The 21335-nt window shown below is 48.5% G+C and overlaps 1 long non-coding RNA gene and 1 pseudogene across 1 annotated transcript; one reads left to right on the top strand and one right to left on the bottom strand.

Moving 5' to 3' along the window:
• Positions 1-399: 399 nt before the first annotated feature.
• On the bottom strand, positions 400-6461 carry LOC123189108 (potassium transporter 19-like; annotated as a pseudogene).
• LOC123189109 (uncharacterized) lies at positions 4722-6070 on the top strand. Its single transcript, XR_006495589.1, has 2 exons — positions 4722-5339; positions 5756-6070. It is a non-coding gene; the product is annotated as an uncharacterized lncRNA (long non-coding RNA).
• Positions 6462-21335: the final 14874 nt, after the last annotated feature.

Genomic DNA, 21335 nt, shown 5'->3' with positions numbered 1-21335 from the left:
CCGTGCTTGCACAAATTTCATCCGATTAATTCAAATAGTTGTCAAAATATATGCAGGCAGCGTTGGATGGCCGTTTGGCCCCATGTATGCGGATTGGCCCCTATATGCTGATGGATGTGGAGCAAATTTGCAGCTCAGCTTTGGAGATGCCCTGAGGACATTTCCCTTGCAGGGCATCAACTTAGAGACAGGAGTATTATTATCCCATTTTAGGGCTAGCTTTGATTCAAGCAGTAATTTTACCAATAACTTTGAATTTTAATGCCAATATGATGCTAAAAAAACAATCCGTTTACATGATTGGACTAGGATTTTAGTTTTGAATAATCCTCTGGAAATGATCATCTCTGCATCATTAAAATCCATATAGTAGGACAATTTTTCTTTTGCTCACCTTGATAACATGAAATTATGACTTCGCGTGCTCATGGACAACTTGAAGAACATGAATAAACACACTAGTCGAAATCCTATTTCCATTCTACTTAATATATGACCCATATTCTGACAACACTTCCTTGAGTTCAAAACTAACATACTCTACCTGCCAAAACTCTAAGCCCCAATGCTATTTGGTCAAATGAGCAACGACACTGTACCCTTTAAGATCAACATAATGCTACAGAAAAGGTTAGACTAGTTTGATCACCTCATGCTTTTGTTAACATCTCTATATCTCATATGTGATCCCAACTTTGAGCAGCTGATCTTTAGGAATGGACAACACTTTGTGACCCTCTGCCAAGTTCCTTCTCAAGAATGAATACACATAGTCTACCACGACCACCTTCAAGGTGGGTGATTCAGGTCCTGCTATCACATTGGCTGACCCCATCAGATAAACCACCCCTCGCTTCATCTCTGCGTCAATCAGCTGCTTCTCCTCCTCAATCTTCTGAAGAGAATAGGAACTAATCCTCCCTACATGGTTGCTCATTGGCGGCTCTATCACCTCCTCGCTGTGTACAGATCGTGCGGACTTCCTAGGCTTCGTCTGACCTTCCGAAACCCCGCTTGGAGAGTCAGTATCCTCTTTTTCCGGTTTCTCCACTGCAAATGCATTCTCATCTTCGATGAACATCTTCAACCTCTCCGCTAGGAACCTGGCGAACTGTCCTGAATCCTCTACCCCATCACTGTAACCATACCGTGCGACACACCGGAACATCCGATGCTCCCTTGGACCAACCTGCCGGAAGACGAACCGCTCCGCAGGTGCCACATGAGGGATGGGTAGGTGCTTGATCGACATGAACAAAAAGATAGAGTGCACAGATGGAATTTTCTCCACCAACCGCAGGAACACCGGGGGAATACCTTGCACCAGCTCCGAGTACAAGATGCCCACCCCAGGGATCCGCTGCACATTATGCTTCTCAAGCAGTGCCGTCACCTCATCAATGGGGACGATGTGGTCAAGCTCGTACCAGTACTTCATGACATGCACATAGTGCCATGTTACCATTAGGGCCATCAGGACAAGCGCGAAGCAGAATGGCAGGTACCCGCCCTGGATGAACTTTGACAGTATTGAAGACAGGTAGATCCACTCTATGGAACTAAACACAACGTAAAACAACAAGATGAAGATGATGTTTTTCTTCCACACGAGCAACATCACGATAGTCATCAAATGGGTGGTGATTGAGAAGACGGTCACGACACAGATCCCTGTGCATCAACATAATCAAATCAGTAAACGTGCCTAATGTTCTACTAAAAGCCTCGTAAACTTACCATAAGCATTCCCGATTTCGGTGGTAGTTCTGAAGGTGATCGTGATTATAACACTAGCCAGTCCCATCAGAAAATTCACTTCAGGAATGTACACCTGCCCCTGGTGATGCTTGGAGGTATGGATAACCCGAACCCTCGGGAAGCAACCAAGAGATAGGGCCTTGGACAGGATAGCGAATGCGCCAGAGAGCATAGCTTGGCTTGCAATTATAGCCGAAAGAATGGCAACGGTGAAGGTTGGCCAGAACATTGGTGCTGCATTGTTGTTACAGAGAGGCAATCGTTTCTTTTGAGAATCACAAACTAAATCCCTTATAAGGAGCAAAACTGTAGTGTAAGTTGTTTATACCTGGGAGAGATCTGTAGAAGGTGTCTGCAACATTCTCTGGGAATTTCCTCAGATATGCTGCTTGCCCCATGTAACATAGTGCCACCGAAGGGAACAAGACACCACTAAAGCTTATCTAGGTAAGTACAGAAACCGTTGTAAGATATCTATGTTCTGAGACCTGTGCGACGAAAATTGCCAATACCGTTGAAAACAGATCTAGAGTAAAAAACATGTTGAAGCAAGAAGCAATGCGGCAATTACCTGAATGGCCGTGATATTGAAATGCCCTAGGTCCGCATACATACCCTCTGTACCTGTACCATAAGGCAGTGCATTCAGATTGCAGGCTACAGGTTCTCTTTTAAAATGCATTTTTCATCAAAAGGTTTACCTGTAACACACAAGATAGCACCTCCTAGTGAAATCCATGCTTCCTTCCCATTTCTTCCGAAGTAATATAGTATGTGCATAGGATTGAAGGCTCGGAGAATAGTGATCTCATACACTATGATGTTATATATTCAAATGCCAGCAATAAGAACGAACCACACCGAGATGATCGGAGCAAAGGAGTACCCGACCTTATCTGTCCCAAAACGCTGGACTGAAAAGAGCATGAACAGAATAGGCACCGAGATCCAGACTATCTGTGCTGTACAAGAAATGCAACATACACTTTAGATGTGATCAAATCTGGGTACTGACTAATTAGTGATGATAGAAACTATGTTTTCACACACTTTCAGTTAAACTTGGCACTTTCTCTTTGATCCCGCTCACTGCAGAGAGCACTGCAGAAGCACGTGAAAAGGAATGCATTAGTATTCCGAAAAGCAATCACAATATGACCTACGGATGACTCTGTTACTTTTGCTACCAGAAATCGCTGGTGTCAAGGTCCCATCACCCATCACCATGGATGTGCCAAGGATTGTGATGGTGAAGAGGCCAATCTTGGCTGCCTTGCTGGACTCAAGCTTCTCCTTCAACCATTGTGCCCTCTTCAGCGATAAGCTTGGTGATTCTATGTTGTAATTCGACACCATTGAATCCTCTGCCTGCTGGTTTGGGATCAGCCTTATCTTTGAATACCGCGATATAAGTGAGTAGAGCGCAAATGTGCCACCTGTAATAGCAATGTGCAGAGAAGACATAGTAAGTACTCCAGCTTGACATGTCAATATTCCAAAAATATCAGCTTACCATCTCCGTTGTCATCTGCATAGAGCACGATGAAGACATACTTGATCATCGGTAAAAGGATGAGGGTGTATAGGATGAGCGAGAGGACACCCAAGATATCATCCTTGTCTTTGACGCCGTTAGGGAAGGTGCTCGAGTAACAATAGAGCGGCGATGTCCCAACATCCCCATAAATGATGCCGATGCTCTGAAATGCAAGATGCAGTACTTGTGTCCAGTTTCCCTGTGTCAGCCAAAAGGCACATTACTGTCAAACTATAACCTGGAGGAACATGGTTGCTGCATCATAACCAAGTTGTGTGTGAAGCAGACCTCGGAGCCATGGCCTTTGATATTAGAGACCTTCTCTGCATCACCAATAAGTGAGTCTTGGCGCTCAAGCCGTTTGGTCATCTCGTTGCACAGTGGTTTCTCAACTTCTAGTGACATCTGTGCTCGATTGCTATTTTTGAGCACCTCCTAAGCTTTTGGAGGTATTTCTCCTATAGAAGGCAGACAATGCACACATATAAACAGCAATATATTTCCAACAAAACAGCATGAGCACACAGTAAACAGAACTACAAAGCACTATAACAATTAACACGTTACAGGGAAAAAATGTACAAACTGAGCAAGTAAAAAGTATTAGACAGAGAACATGTACTCTCTCCGTCCCAAATTCTTGTCTTAGATTTGTCTACATACGGATGTATCTATTCACGTTTTAGTGTTAGATACATCCGTATCTAGATAAATCTAAGACAAGAATTTTGGGACGGAGGTAGGATATGACGTTTTGGTAGTTCAAATCGTTCAATTTGAACTAATGGAGGGAGTAGTAAACACTAGACGGTACTTCCTCCATTTCATAATGTAGTGCATATAGATTTTTTGAGAAGTCAAACTTCGACCAAGTTTATAGAGAAAAAAAATCTACATCTAGTAGAATACCAAATACATATCATTAGATATATCATGAGGCATATTTTCGTCTTTTTTTATGTTTGGTATTGTAGATATACATATTTTTCTATATAAACTTGGTCAAGGTTTAACTTTTGAAAAAAGTCTACATGTACTACATTATGGAACCAAGGGAAAAGTAAACATTCACAAATAAAACACCGGCAGGCAGCCGCACCATCTCATAAATAAAGGTACCATCTAGAGATTACAAGCGCACAGTTAAAATTCTACAAAAAATCGGATACTACCATTTTGGAGGGGCCTGATAATCAAGCTAGAAAACTGGATAGTCTTATTCTGCCAGATATTAGCAATACTATATCCCATGCCATATCCCATACACCGGATTTGGAATAGGGGCCGATAGTGTGCACGTGTAAAAAGCCTCTGAACATATCCTATACCACTGGATTCAGAAATGATTGGTCCTAGCCATTTTCACCCCTAAATATCACTATTCGTTGTAAGCGCTAAACACCAGCACAAGGTGGTATAATGGCATTTTAATATGAGGAGTAATCCCATGCTACAAGGAATGGGTTGATCCAACCACTAGCGAAGCATAGACAGATGGATTGCTCGGGTTTCGTCAACAGATTAAGGTTTTTGGGTGCATGAAACTCAAATACAGGGTTTGAGATTATGATTGCACAAACTCGCAATTTCAAGCTACGAAGCACCGATACGCCAGAAATTGGAGTATCGGCGTACTGAACGTTCCCGATACGGCGATACGCACGATATGGCTGGGATACAGGTATCGGCGAAGTATCCTATTTTCCGATTTAAAAAGAAAAGAAAAAACATCGATACGTCCTGTGCATCGTCTACGATACGGGAGCGACACGGCAGCCCACTGGAAGGCCCATGGCTAACCCTAGCATCTGGGCTCCCTCTCTTTTGTTTTGTTCGCACGACAGGAGCTTGCACGAGGGAGCCGCCGCCGCTGGACAAGCCTCCCCGCCGGCCGCAGCCGCAGACTGGAGTCACTTGCCGCCTGGAGTGGCTCACCGGCGCCGCCTGGAATTGCCTCGCTGCCGCCTCAACTCGCCCCCACCGGCTGGAATCGCCTCTCCGCTTGAATCTTCTGCTCTTCTCCACCGCCGTCGCAACTCACAAGGTAAACAGCAATTATCCCGAGCCCCTAGTGATGTACTGATGTGTGCTTGATCTTGATGCATGCTTGGCTGCTTGCTGGCTTCCATAGACCGTAGTAGCAGACTCTCTCATTAGGTAGTAGTAGTACTATACTAATTTGGATCTGATGTATGTTTGGCTGCTTGCTGGCTTCCATGTGGGGTGTGCTTGCTGTGTTGCTGCTTGTTGATGTTTGTGGGATAAAATTATTACTTGCTGATGTTGTTGCTGCTGTCTATTGCTAGGGAAGGAGATAGAAGTACAACATGACATTATAGGGAGTTCCATGGCAACATTTTGATCTCATCTCACACATTTTATTATGTTGGCTTTTATTACATGTCATTTTATAATTATTTATATATATACTTGCCGTATCGCATATTGCTGTTTCTACAGATTGCCGTATCCCGTATCACCGTACTCGTATCGCCGTATCGGTGTCGTTGTATCGGTGCAACATAGATTTCAAGGACAAAAACAATCGTGACAGTTAACAGTCCAGTGGTGAGGCCAAGATGGAAATGATCATTAAGCGTCCCGGTCTAGATTCAAGGATAGACGAAAGTATAAGTGGACATGTAAATGAAATGTAAGTGGATTTACTTTTCGCCATACGCCGCAAAGGTTCAACTATTGTGGATAACAACAACGGCACAGGAAAATGTAAGTGGATTTACCGGTTGAGTTGGGTAAATTAGTTGGTTCATTTCATGGCTCATGGATGATGGATCTTAGCATCCTTAAGACACTCATCCTGTATAGACCAGCGATGCTTGAAGATAGCCTGCATCCAGTGGATTGGAATGGATCGCTCTTTACCAGTCCGCTGGCCCACTCTTTGCCAATACTGCTTTGCTCGCTGCCTCACCTGCTGCACCTAGAAAAAGAACAAAAAATAATTTGGTTTGCCGCATCTGCTATGGTACGGATATAAAAAACCTCCCCTCAAAATCGTGCGCGCGCCAAAGATAATACCGATAATGATTCCAAAAAAGAAAAGAAGCATACCTCGCGAAGCAAATGTCGGGGAAGAAGAACAAGGGAAGACAGGGCGGAGAGGAGAAGAGGGGACACCCGCGGCCGCGGCCACGGCGCCCCGTACTTGTAGCGCAGCGAACGTCCCTGTGGTGAGGAGGAGATCAAGCGGATTCGAAGGTCGGCCGCATCGCGTGCCGTGGACCGAGCCGTTGCGCTCGCGAGCAGGAACGACGGGTAGGGACGCGTGTCCCTTTTGGAAGCATTTTTTTATTTAGAAAAGGCCATCATGGCTACAAAAATGCCAGGCCTTTATTTGAAACTTCAAATTTCAAATTTTTTAGTTTCAAAAAGTTTTGAAAATAAATACACATATACCTAGATACAAAATGTGTGCAAATTTTCAAGTCGAAATACACTAAAATGTGAGCTAAAAAAGACAGATTTGGGTTTTTTTAGCATATGTGTTGTTTCATCCTCAAAGTCCATGATTTTTTTTGCAGCTCGCAATTCAATCCTAAAATTTTCACACATACACATTACATCCTTGCATACATGTGGATTTTTTTCATAACTTTTTGAAACTAAATTTTTTGAATTTGAATATTCAAAATAAAGGGTTTCATGGAGCTCGGTCTCCAATATGCCCTACTCACCATGGCTAGCTTTATTAAGCTGTAGACAAAATTACATCGCTCACAAGCATCAAACATGCCAGAGGCCCGTCAATCCAACTAATAAAAGTCTTATTACTATAACTAAATTTAGCTAGGACATGCGCTATTTGATTCGCATTTAATTCGCAGAACGAAAACAATGTTTAAAAAAGACCTGCTCAGTTAAAGAAGCTACTCTACCACTCCACAAAGATAGCCGATGCTGCATCCCACCATTGAGATTGACCATTATAGAAGTTAATCACATTATGCGAGTCTGACTCAGCTTTCACTCGATTAATACCCATAGCATTAGCAAAATTGAGTCGTCCCTCATCGCCATTGCTTCGATGGTCACCACATTTGCAGCAAATTGAATATACTTGCATCAGGCAGCTAGGAATGTACTTCTACAATCTCTCAAGATAGCTGTCAAGGCTCCTACACCATCCTTAGAAAACACAACTGCATCAACATTCATATATTATGAGAGGCACTATGCTAGAGCATCTCCAACGACTCTTCTATCTTTAAAACAACCATCATTTACATGAAGTTATGACAAAAAAGCCTCACGTTCCCCCAAAATGACCATAATTCTAGTCAGAAGGTGATGCACAGGGCATCCACACGGCTCCACCACGCCAGCCAAGGGGAGTGGCCAGCCGTGTGGAACGTCATCGCTGCTCACACCGCTCCTCGCAGGCGGCCGTCCCGTGCACGTGCCGCCACAATGCCGCCTCACGTCACGGCCACCGAGCCACCCCGCGCCTCCACTCACCGGCGGCCGTCACGCGTGTCACTGACTGACAGGTACTAGGGCATTATCATTTTTGTTTAATTGAAAATATAATAAAAAAATGGTTTAGGGAAAGAAGTTGATGGGAACTGACAAAAGTAGCTCTCGACCAACTTCACCTAAATTTTATGGGCACTATGTAGAAAACTTTTATAAAAAATTAGGGGAGTAAGTTTTTTAAGGGAGCTGCAAGTTGCTCTAATAAAAAACTCTTATGAAAATTGGGGACAGTACAACTAAACCATTTCTAAGGCCTCTCATGCCCCTGTCAATTTTGGCTGTCAGATCGTTCGTGTGGGATTTTTCTGGCCGTCCTATCACTAATTTTTCTATAGAAAATTCTGTGGCCTCTGGTTAGCTAGGCCAGTTTCGCCGAATTCATCCTCCTGAAGCGCATTAGCACCTTCCCCTCTCGGCCCTCTCCTTTTGCTTCTCTCTTCTCGACCTCGCCTATTCATTTTCTAGCAACCTGGCCATACCTTACTCCAGTGCGCCGTCGCCCCAACCCGAGTCACCGTGTTCCCTTCCCTATCTTGACCTTGAGCAACCGCGCCCACTACAAGCCTTAGCTCACGCGTACGCCCTATCTTCATTCCGACCATGTCTTCCTAGGTAGTCTTCCAGTAACATGGAGTTCACTACCGAAAAAGGCTTTCGCCCCGCTTTATATTATAAAGCAAATGCCCAAGCCAACATCCAACAAGGTTCAGACACACACACACACACACACACACACAAGGTCCAGACAGACAAGTAGTCAAAGGGTTAATGCTGAGGGCACAGCTCAACAAGCCCTGAAAAAACACAAAAGAGCGCACGCGTCGGGTGCGACACAACATCTAGTCGGGCTCCGGGGGTGGCTGAGGGAGCGGAGGCGCCAAGCGGAAGGCCATCGATCGAAGGTCAGCGAGGAGGGTGCTGATGACGTCCCGGTCCCGGAGGCGGCTAAGCTGCCGCCAGAGCTGCAAATAACCACACATTTTAAAAATGGAGTCAGTAGCACGCCGAAGAGGCACCTTCTGTATGACAAGCTTATTGTGTACGGTCCATAGCGTCCAGGCAAGGACCCCAATGCAAAGCCATCTAATATGCCTGTAGCGAGGGGGAGGCCTGAATTTCCGCAAGCAGATCAGGGAAGTTGGTGTTGCACCACTGGCCCCCAACCGTTTCGCGGAAACAGGACCAAAGGAACTATGCCGTGTAGCATGAGAAGAAGATGTGGTTGGCATCCTCTACCGTGCCGCACATGGGGCACATCCCATCTCCAGGTCCATGATGCTTAAGGACCTCTATGCCGGACGGGAGGCGGCCGCGGATTCATTGCCACAGGAAGATCCTGATCTTCAGGGGTAGGCGGATGTCCCAGATCAAACTGAAGGGCTCGGGGGCCGTCGATGGGGCGATAGCCGCGTAGAGGGATTTGGTGGAGAAGCAGCCGGAGGGTTCCAGGCGCCAAGAGATGGCGTCTGGGGTGTCGGTGACGTCCATAGGGAGAAGGGCGGTGTCCTGGAGGAGGACATACCAAGCTGCAACCTCAGGGGGGCCAAAGGGGCGGCGGAAAGCGAGGCGCCCTAAGTCAATAAGGGCCGCCTCGACAGATACTCGAGGGTCAACAGCGATGTCGAAGAGCACTGGAAAACGCGCGGCCAGGGGGGTGTCGCCAAGCCACCTATCAAACCAGAACAGGATCGAGGACCCAGTACCCACCGAAATGGATGTGCCAATGCGAAGCACGGGCAGCAGCTGGACGACGGTCTGCCAAAACTAGGAGCCGCCTGTCGTGGTTCTAACTCTGACAGTGATGTAGGGGGGTATGTATGGAGAGGCTAGATCTTAGCTATGGAGGAGTTGTAAGCACACGAGGATTACGAGTTCAGGCCCTTCTCGGAGGAAGTAACAGCCCTACGTCTCGATGCCTGAAGGCGGTCGACTGAATTATGTGTGTATGAATAACATGGGTGCCAACCCTTGATACTGAGGAGGGGGGTGGCTTATATAGAGTTCGCCAGGCCCCTCCAGCCCTCAGTAATGCAAGGTTTAAAGTACATTAAGTCTGGGGGTTACTGGTAACGCCCCTAATAAAGTGCTATGATGACCATAAAAGCTACTTAATGACCGACCGTTTGCGTGCAGGGTGACTTTAGATCTCCTGGCAGTCGAGTGGTTGGAATTTGGTCGAGTGATTGCTTCGTGGTCGAGTGTCTTGAATCTGTCGAGTGGGATACCTCCAAGTCGATTGAAAGGTGACTTCTTCTAGGGATGTCCTTGGGTAGGGTACTTAGGATAGGTCCATGCCCCTATCCTAGGTACATAGCTTCATCATTAGCCCCCGAATGGATCGAGGTTCGAGTGGGGAAGGAGTTGGGGATCTTTCCGACTGGTTCTTCATGTTATATGAACGTCTTGTTTTGGATCAATTGTCATGGATGACGTCGTCAACTTCTTTCAGTCGCCTTGATCCATTCTTGGCCTCTTGTCGAGTGAATTTCTTTACTTGTGAAGTTCCGAGTGACGGTGTGAAAGGGATCTTCTGTTTGACGAGTTGTTCTGCGGCCCGCGGATTTTGCGGGATTTGAATTTCGGGAAGCGCGCGGGACGGGGGCGGCCACAGTAATCGAATGGGATAGGACGGAAGCTCCTCGATCCCCGCACCACCTTTTTCGCCACGTACCACGCGCGCGCCTATTGCGGGATTTGACAGGATTGCCTGGGCCTACCAGTCAGCCACTCGGAAGCGACCTCTTATAAGCTGCCGGCTCGGGACCCCCGAACAGTGCGCCTTCACTTTTCCCCCTTCCTTCACAAGATCCTCCGCCACCTCCGCTCCCACCTTGGTGCCGTAGGTCTGTTCGAGCTTCGCCGACGACGATGGTGAAGGAGAAGACATCGGCTCTGGAGCGCGCGAAGAAGGCGGCGGTGCAGGGGAAGGGGAAGAAGTCCGCTCGGGGCGGATCTTCCTCGAGGACTGCTCTGCCCAAGGATTGGATCCAGGGCGACTGGATGCCGTCGGTGATTCGGCGTGATGATCTCGATGATCTGGTCGAGGGGGGATTCATTCCCCACGAATCTGTGCGCCTCCCAGGGAAAGAAGTCGAACCCCAGCCTCTTGATGGTGAGTGCGTCCTCCTCGCCACCCATATCGATCGTGGATTGTCTCTGCCTCCTCATCCTTTTTTCCAGAGCTTCTTGAACTTCTTCGGAGCGCAGCTCCATCACTTTACTCCCAATTCTATTGTGTATCTTGCTGCTTTCGTTTCCTTGTGTGAAAACTTCTTGGGTTGCCACCCCCATTGGGGACTCTTCAAGCACATATTCACTTGCTGCTCTCAGTCGGTCAAGAAGGCCAAGTCGAGTGACGAACGGACGCAGGTGATCCAGCTGTGCGGGGGCCTAGCGATCCAGATGAGGGGAAAAAGTTCCTTTCCGTCTATCACTTTTCCCGAGTCAGTCCGTGGGTGGCAGTCGACTTGGTTTTATTGTAAAGACCAGGTGACCCCAGGACAGTCGACTAGGCTTCCCCCTTTTTCTCTGAATCGAGCACAAAAACCCACCTCTCTGAAAGTGACGCCGGAGGAGAAGGCGCAAGTCAAGGTGCTGGTCGGTCGAGTGGTTCAGCTTGTCCGCGAGGGTGTGACTGGCATGGACATGTTGGAAGTCTTCCTTCGGAGGCGCATCCAACCGCTTCAGGCTCGTGGCCACCCGATGTGGCTGTACTCGGGTCTCGAAGACACCACTCGGATTCACCTAGAGGAGGTCACTGACGAGATGTTGGAAGGGTGGCTGTCGAGTATCACAAGGAACAAGGACAACCCCCGAGGAGCCAGGAGGATTCCTCCACTCGACCAAACATACGAAGTGGACAAGGTCCAACCTTGCGTTTCCGACTGTGATCTTGCTTTCTTTATTTGTTCTTTTTGGATCAGTCGATTGACTTTTGTCTCGTTTGTTGTCCTCTAGGCCACTATTGAGATGTACTCGACACCCAATGGAGCACAGGAGCAGGCCGAGGAAGGAGAGGCGAGCGGAGGCAAAAGTGGAGACGAGGGAGAAGAGTGGAATCTGACGGCGAAGGAGAGGGGGATGACGACGACGACTCCAGTGAAGAGGAGGAGGAAGAAGTCGAACCTCCCCGCTCGGAACGGCGATCCAAGCTTACACACGACCCTGCGCGGGAACGTGGTAAGGCGACTTTCCCTGTTGGGTAGTCGTCGAAGCGCCCTCGGACCTCATCTCCAGCGCCGACAGAAAAAGCTCCCAAGCACCCACGCGCGACACCGTCCAAGCCGCCCAAGGCTCTGCCCAAGATGAAGATGACTGTCCCCACCATTTCTGGGTAATAGTAGAATTTTTTTTCCTTTGTCGAACGTGACAGACTCTTGGTCGACTCATTGAATAAGCTGACTGTCTTTCGAAATTTGCAGTGCTGCCACCTCGGAGATCTCCGCCAAGGACGATGATCAAGAGATGGAAGACGCTGTTACCTCCAACCCCGGTACGATTACTGATGCTCTGCTTTTAGTCTACTAACGATTTCTTATAATTCCGGTCGATTGGATTTTTCTTGTAGCTCCTCCTCATGTCATTGACCTCCCTGATGATGACGACGAAGTGCCGCTGAGGGCGCGAAGGAACAGGAGGGCACCGGCTGGCAAGACCCCACAAACTACTCCGGCGCCTGAGGCCGCAGTCCGGGAGGGTGGTGATACCACTCGGGTTTCTGTGACCTTCGCTGAACCTCTGACGAGTGTCCGGCCTTCGACGTCGACTGCAAATCCGCCTTCGCTTTTTGCCACACACCACATCCCTGAGGACCAAGTGGGTGCCGCTAAAGAGGCTATACGCCAGGCGGGGATCATGATGGAGCAAGTGAAGGTGGTTCGGGAAGCCAGTCAAGCAGCTTATGACGCGAGCTCAGCTCTTCAGAGCAATGTCCAGGTCGGTCGATTCACCGCTTGTTCTGTTAGGATATGCTATCTGAAGAATCTCTTTTCCGAAGATCTTTATATCTGTACGCCCACTGGGTGTGTCTATTAATCTTTTTGATGAGTGGGGGCATGCTAAGTGCACCCACTAGGTGTAGTCCCCGAGACTACGGTGGACTGCTGGCAGTCAACTGCAGTCTTTATATTGTGTTGCTTTAGCTGAACTTCTTCACTCGGTCTGGTCAGGCCTTGATTTTTTTGGTCGAACCAATGGGGGCACGCTGAGTGCACCCACTGGGTGTAGTCCCCGAGACTACTGTCGAATTTTTTTGTTTCGGCTGTAGTCTTAGAAACGCCATCATTGTCTCTTGGTTACTCGGAAGCAACTTATCTTGGATGTCTGTCGACTGATTTTTTGCAGAAATCCTGCGAACTTGTGGCTCGCTACACTGAGTTGGAGAACAAACAGATCCAGCTGAACCTCTACTTGAAGCTTGCTCAGGAGAACTTGCAGAAGGCGAGGGACGAAGCAAAAGGTATGGCTGGTGAGCTTTTGTCGACTGTCCTTTCTTTCTGGCCGTCCTCGATGTTGATCTCACTTGCTGTTTCGCAGACAAAATGGAGGAGGCTCTGAAGAAGAAGGATCAAGACCTTGCCGAAGCACAAAAGGAGGCCCTGAACAAAACGAAGCTTGCTGAAGAAAAACTGGTTTCAGTCGGTACTCTTGAAAAGGAAAACTCCATGCTGAAAACTGCTCTCGACGCGGCTAATCGAGAGGTCAGCCATCTGAAGAATGGCAATATAGCTCTGAATGACAAGGCAAGTGAACTGGAGGGGAAGAGGAACGATCTGGAGGCTTATCTCGGTGGACTCGCCAAGAAGCTATTCGTCATGCTCGAGGATAATTACTCCGGCCCGACTGACTTGCAGTTACCAAATCTGCGTAGAGCCACTGACTTATCCTTGAATTGTGTTTACAGAATTCTGCTAGAACTTCGAAGAGAAGACCAGTCGAGTGGAGACAGACTTGGACCCCATCAATTCTCCAGTGAAGGACGAGGCTGCTATGAACGTGCTCCGACTGGAATCTCGTGTTGCCGGCGTTGTTGACTATCTTGCTCGGTTGAAGGTTGCGATGTCACGGATCGACACGTCGCTCTGTCCTAGGACGACGCTTCAGAATGACCTCGAGTCCTGATGACTCGACTGGATGAAGTCCCAGGTCGAGTGGCGGAATGGAAGAAATCTTCTGCTAGATGTGGCGCTGACGTCGCTCTGTCTCTGGTCCGCATCCACTTCAAGGAGGCGCGAGAAGAAAAGTTGGCCGCCATCCAAGTTGCCAATACCAGGAAGCACAACTTTCAAGACTTCATGGAGACTTTCATTGCTGCTACCACTCGCATTGCATAAGGGATCGACTTGGACGAGTTCGTCGCCCCTTCCAGTCCCCCGCATGAGGAATAAAAACTTTTATGCTTCACTTTAAATTTGCCTCGGAATGCTGAGTGGATTTTGTAACCGTTAAACTCTGTCGAGCTGGAGGCTCGAGTACTTTGATCTGCGGTCTAGAACCTTTGGATCTTATCTAAACTTGATTTATTATTGAATATCTTCATGAATTATCTGTCGAGTGGAACTTGTTCTTCACTCGAAATAACTTTGTATTTGTGGTGCAACTCCGAAGGAGAAGGTAGCAGTCGATTTGCACCTCGTCGTCCTTGCGGATTGGGATGTGTTCCGTACTTAGGCGAGCACTGGGCTGCAGCTAAGCCTCTGAGTGGAAGGTCTGCTCTCCACTCGGTAGGATTTTAAAAACTTAGGCGAGTACTGGACTGCAGCTAAGCCCCCGAGTGGGAGGTCTGCTCTCCACTCGATAGGATTTTTTCAAACTTAGGCGAGTACTGGACTGCAGCTAAGCCCCCGAGGGAGGTCTGCTCTCCACTCGGTAGGATTTTTTCAAACTTAGGCGAGTACTGGACTGCAGCTAAGCCCCCGAGTGGGAGGTCTGCTCTCCACTCGGTAGGATTTTTTCAAACTTAGGCGAGTACTGGACTGCAGCTAAGCCCCCCGAGTGGGAGGTCTTCTCACCACTCGGTAGGATTTTTAAATACTTAAGCGAGCACTGGACTGCAGCTAAGCCCCCGAGTGGGAGGTCTGCTCTCCACTCGGTAGGATTTTTTCAAACTTAGGCGAGTACTGGACTGCAGCTAAGCCCCCGAGTGGGAGGTCTGCTCTCCACTCGGTAGGATGTTTTCAAACTTAGGCGAGTACTGGACTGCAGCTAAGCCCCCCGAGTGGGAGGTCTTCTCACCACTCGGTAGGATTTTTAAATACTTAGGCGAGCACTGGGCTGCAGCTAAGCCTCTGAGTGGGAGGTTTGCTCTCCACTCGGTAGGATTTTTAAACACTTAGACGAGCACTGGGCTGCAGCTAAGCCTCCGAGTGGGAGTCTGGCTCGCCACTCGATAGGATTTTTAAACACTTAGGCGAGCACTGGGCTGCAGCTAAGCCTCCGAGTGGAAGGTTTGCTCTCCACTCGGTAGGATTTTTAAACACTTAGGCGAGCACTGGGCTGCAGCTAAGCCTCCGAGTGGGAGGTTTTCTCTCCACTCGGTAGGATTTTTAAACACTTAGGCGAGCACTGGGCTGCTGCTAAGCCTCCAAGTGGGAGTCTGGCTCACCACTCGGTAGGATTTTTAAACACTTAGGCGAGCACTGGGCTGCAGCTAAGCCTCCGAGTGGAAGGTTTGCTCTCCACTCGGTAGGATTTTTAAACACTTAGGCGAGCACTGAGCTGCAGCTAAGCCTCCGAGTGGGAGTCTGGCTCACCACTCGGTAGGATTTTTTTTACAAACTTAGGCGAAACGGATTCACAGCTAAGCCACCCACTGGGGGATTTCACACGCAAACAAAAGCAACAACAATTATAGGAAGATTTGTAACACTCTTGTCTTTGATAAATAGACTACAGGAGTTTTTCTTATTACATCTCATCCGAGTGAGAATTCAAGTGTGAAAGGGGCGGAGCAGTTCTGCATTCCAAGCTCGTGGCTGATCGATCTGGCGATCGACATTGTAAAGGTGATACTCTCCATTGTGGAGGACTCTGGTGACGATGAAGGGACCTTCCCAACTAGGAGCGAGCTTGTGTGGTTTCTGTTGATCCACTCGGAGGACCAAATCTCCTTCTTGGAAGGCTTGACTCTTCACATTTCTGGCATGGAATCGACGCAAGTCTTGCTGATAAATGGTCGATCAGATCATAGACATTTCTCTTTCTTCTTCCAGGAGGTCGACTGCGTCTTGCTGGGCTTGTTCTGCTTCATCTTCGGTATAAAGCTCGACTCAGGGTGCATTGTGAAGTAGATCACTCGGCAGGACTGCTTCCGCTCCGTAAACCAGAAAGCACGGAGTTCTTCCAGTCGACCGATTCGGGGTGGTCCTCAATCCCCACAGAACTGACGGAAGCTTGTCGACCCAAGCGCCTGCTGCGTGCTTGAGATCACGCATCAGCCGAGGCTTTAGTCCTTTGAGAATCAGACCATTTGCCCTTTCTGCTTGTCCATTCGACTGGGGGTGGGCGACCGATGCGTAGTCGACTCGTGTGCCTTGAGAGGCGCAAAAAGCTCTAAACTTGTCTGAATCAAAGTTTGACCCATTGTTGGTGATGATGCTATGCGGGACTCCATATTTGAATGTTAACTCTCTGACAAAACTGATAGCAGTGCAAGCATCAAGATTCTTGATAGGCTTAGCTTCAATCCATTTGGTAAACTTGTCGACTGCCACAAGCACATGTGTGAAACTGCTCCTACCTGTTCTCAATGGGCCAACCATGTCCAGTCCCCAAACAGCAAAGGGCCAGACGAGTGGAATGGTCTTCAGGGCTGATGCAGGCTTGTGCGACATGTTGGAGTAGAACTGGCACCCTTCACACTTGTCGACTATCTCTTTTGCCATTTCATTCGCTCTTGGCCAGTAAAATCCCGCTTGGTATGCTTTAGCCATAATGGTCCGAGAGGACGCATGATGACCACAGGTCCCCGAGTGGATATCATCAAGGATTATCTGACCTTCTTCTGGTGTTATACACTCCTGACCGACTCCAGTCACGCTTTCTCTATACAGCTGTCCCTTTATGACTGTAAAGGCCTTGGATCGACGGATGATCTGTCGAGCCTCTTCTTCGTCCTCGTGAAGTTCCTTTCTCAGGATATACGTGATGTACGGTATCGTCCAGTCGGGGGTGATTGCCAAAACTTCCATGATTAGGTCGACCACTGCCGGAATTTCAACTTCAGTCGGATCTGTGGCACTCTTTGGCTGCGGGGCTTCATCTGTAAAAGGATCTTCTTGGACTGATGGCGAGTGGATGTGTTCCAAAAACACATTGCTAGGGATGGCTTCTCTCTTTGAGCCTATCTTTTCCAAATCATCAGCCGCTTGATTTTTCAGTCGGGGGATGTGATGAAGCTCTAACCCCTCGAATTTCTTCTCTAACTTTCTCACTGCATTGCAATAACCAGTCATAGCTGGACTTCTGACGTCCCATTCTTTCATCACCTGATTAACCACCAAATCTGAGTCGCCATAGACCATGAGGCGACGGACGCCGAGTGAAATGGCCATGCGCAACCCATACAAAAGTGCTTCATATTCTGCTTCGTTATTGGAGGAATCAAAGTGAATCTGGAGAACATATCTGAGCTTATCTCCTCAGGGGGAAACCAATACTACCCCAGCACCGGAACCATTCAGCATCCTAGATCCATCGAATAACATGGTCTAGTGCTCCGAGTGAACTTGAGTCGGAAGTTCCTGTTCGATCCACTCGGCGACGAAATCTGCAATTGCTTGGGACTTGATAGCTTTCTTTGCCTCAAACTTGATATCTAGGGGAAGAAGTTCAATCGCCCATTTGGCCACTCGACCAGTTGCATCTCTGTTGTGCAAAATCTCTGATAGTGGAGCGTCGCTAACGACTGTAATGGAATGATCAGAGAAGTAATGTGCAACCTTCTTCATGGTCATATAAATCCCATATACAAGCTTCTGGTAATGAGGATATCTTTGCTTTGAAGGAGTCAAAACTTCAGAAACATAATATACTGGGCGCTGAACTTTGAAGGCCTTTCCTTCTTCTTCCCGCTCGACCGTAAGTACTGCACTGACAACTTGTCCTGTGGCTGCAATGTAAATCAGCAAAGGCTCCTTGCTGATTGGGGCAGCAAGCACTGTCTGGGTGGAGAGCAGAGCTTTGAGCTCTGTAAATGCTGCATCAGCTTCTGGAGTCCACTCGAACTTGTCAGACTTCTTCATCAGTCGGTAAAGAGGCAATGCCTTTTCACCGAGGCGAGAGATGAATCGACTTAAACCGGCCAAGTATCCTATAAGCTTCTGGACGTCATGCACACGCACAGGACGTTTTATCCGGAGTATAGTACCAATTTTTTCAGGATTGGCGTCGATTCCCCGTTCGGAAATGAGAAAACCGAGTAACTTCCCACCTGGAACTCCGAACGTGCACTTTGACGGATTGAGCTTGATATCATACCTCCTGAGGTTGGCAAAGGTTTCAGCAAGGCCAGTCAGCAGGTCGGAACCCTTCCGTGACTTGACCACAATATCATCCATGTATGCCTCCACAATCTGACTGATTTGAGTGAGCAAACACTTCTGAATCATCCTCATGAACGTGGCTCTGGCATTCTTGAGGCCGAACGGCATGGTGACATAACAGAAGCACCCGAATGGAGTGATGAAAGCTGTTTTGATCTCGTCGGGCCCGTACTGACGGATCTGATGGTACCCGGAATAGGCGTCTAGGAAAGACAAACGCTCACATCCCGCAGTCGAGTCGACTATCTGGTCGATGCGGGGGAGAGGAAAATGATCTTTCGGGAAGGCCCGATTGATATGCTTGAAATCAATGCACATGCGAAGTGACTTGTCCTTCTTGGGGACCATGACAACATTGGCGAGCCACTCGGAGTGGTAAATTTCTCGGATGAACTCCGCTGCTAAGAGCCGAGCCACCTCCTCGCCAATGGCCTTCCTCTTCTGGACGGCAGACCATCGAAGATGTTCTTTCACAGGTTTAAATTTTGGGTCGACTCGTAGACGATGCTCAGCCAGCCCCCTGGGAACTCCAGGCATGTCAGCAGGTTTCCATGCAAAGATGTCCCAGTTCTCACGGAGGAACTTGATGAGCGCTTCTTCCTATTTGGAGTCGACCGTCGTTGAGATGTGAGTCGGAGCAGCGTTTGGATCGGTCGGGTGAATGTGAACTGCCTTCATTTCACCGGACGACTGAAAAGCTGATTCTGAAGCAGGCTTCTTAGCTCGTAGCAACTCACTCGGATCTGCAGTCTTCTGATACTCTTGCAGCTCGACCACCGCCATCTGAGCGTCAGCAATCTTTGAGCCTTTCTGAAAACACTCTTCTGCTTTCTTCCGATTGCCTGTAACAGTGATCACACCTTTGGGACCAGGCATCTTCAATTTGAGATACACATAACATGGTCGAGCCATGAAGCGTGCATAAGCTGGCCTGCCCAAAATAGCGTGATAAGCACTTTGGAAATCCACAACTTCGAATGTCAACTTTTCCTTGCGGTAATTCTTGGAATCACCGAAAACCACATCAAGAGCAATTTGGCCGAGTGACTCGGCTTTCTTCCCAGGAATGACTCCATGGAAACTCATGTTACTGGTGCTGAGCCTGGACATCGGAATGCCCATCCCTTTCAATGTTTCTGCATATAGTATGTTCAAACCGCTGCCTCCATCCATCAGGACTTTGGTCAGTCGAGTGCCTTCGACAACTGGGTCAACCACCAGAGCTTGCCTCCCAGGGGTGGCAATGTGCGTAGGGTGATCAGACTGGTCGAATGTGATGGCAGTCTGGGACCACTTCAGATAATTGGGTGTTGCCGGAGCAACCATATTTACCTCACGGTTAATAACCTTCAGTCGACTTTTTCTCTCAACATCAGCAAAAATCATCAGGGTGGAATTGACCTGGGGGTACCCATCGTCACTATCTTCCTTGTCCTCAACTTTGTCCGACTCCTTTTCCTTATCTTTGGACTGCTTGCCCTGAAACTGCTGGATCAGAAGCCGACACTGTCGAGTGGTATGCTTTGGGTAAATGAGTTTACCCTCTTCATCTTTCTTGGTGTGGATGTGACACGGTAGATCCAAAACATCATTTCCATCTTGGTCTTTAACTTTCTTGGGGTTCCAAGGTCCTTTGGGTTTTCCCTTAAATTTTCCCTGGGTTATGGCCAGGGCCTCCCCAGGAGCGGCTGGCTCGGCTTTCCACTTCTGTTTCCGACTGGAATTTCCTCCGGTTTCCTGGGCGACAGCTTTATGCTTGCCACTCCGGAGTCGATCCTCATCTTCACCATTAGCGTATTTGGTGGCAATCTCCATCATCCGATTCAGAGACATCTCTCCGGTTCGACCGAACTTCAGATTCAATTCTCTGTACTTAACGCCTTCTTTAAAGGCACAAACTGCTTGATGATCTGGTACATTTTCAACTGTGTGATGCAGTGTGATCCACCTCTGGATGTAATCCCTCAGAGTTGCATTCGGTTTCTACACGCAAGACCGCAATTCCGTAAGGCCTGCAGGTCGCTTGCATGTTCCTTCAAATGTGGTGACAAACACTCGAGAGAGATCCTCCCAAGTGTAAATGCTGCTGGGTGCTAACTGATTCAGCCACGCTCTGGCCGAGCCTTCTAACATGAGAGGCAGGTGCTTCATGGCTACCTCATCATTCCCACCGCCAATCTGGACATCCACTCGGTAATCTTCAAGCCAAGTATCGGGCTTGGACTCACCGGTGAACTTACTAACTCCAGTCGCCAACCTGAAGTTGGGAGGAATGACAGCGGCTCTGATGGCTCGACTGAAACACTCCGGCCCTGAAACATGTACTCTGCTACTGGTAGGCGCATCTCTGTCATGGCCTTCTTGGTGAGCTCTATTCCTGTCAACCAAACCTTGAACGAGAATGGATCTCGCATCAAAGCCTGGTTCCCTGGGGTCGACTGGAATTCTCCGCCCAACACTATGGGGGCGTCTGTCAACCTGCTGTCGAGGCACATATGATCCACTCCTCGAGGGAGGGGTTGGCACTCGACGTCGATCATCACGATCGAATCGGTGATCATACTGCTCATTCCTTCTGTACTGATCATGCCGGTCTCCACGTCCCTCACGCCTCGGAGGCGATCTTGGGCTGTGAGCCGACTGGACTGTATCCGCTGCAACGGATCGACTGTGGATCCTGTTTCGCGATTGAGAAACAGCGGAATTCTGGTCTCCCGCTACCCGGAGCAACGCTCTGATTTGCAACAAGCCTCTGCCAGCCTCTGACTGGGAGGGCTGAATCGACTCTGCTATACGGGTCGGAGCCGCCAAATTCTGAATCGGAGTACGATATACCTGCGGGGGCGGAAAGAGTTGACGTCGACTGGATTCTGGAGCCCGTTGACGTGCTCGCTCGTCGAGTATTCGCTGGAGACTCTCCAGTCGAGTGCGCTCGGCCAAGTTAGCCAAGCGCGCGTCCTCCAAGGCTCGGGCCTCGGGGGTTTCTCCAATGATAGGAGTGTGGA

The sequence above is a fragment of the Triticum aestivum genome, chromosome 2A (genome assembly GCF_018294505.1).
Source record: "Triticum aestivum cultivar Chinese Spring chromosome 2A, IWGSC CS RefSeq v2.1, whole genome shotgun sequence".
Taxonomy (NCBI): domain Eukaryota; kingdom Viridiplantae; phylum Streptophyta; class Magnoliopsida; order Poales; family Poaceae; genus Triticum; species Triticum aestivum.
This window is presented reverse-complemented; position numbering and strand designations above follow the sequence as displayed.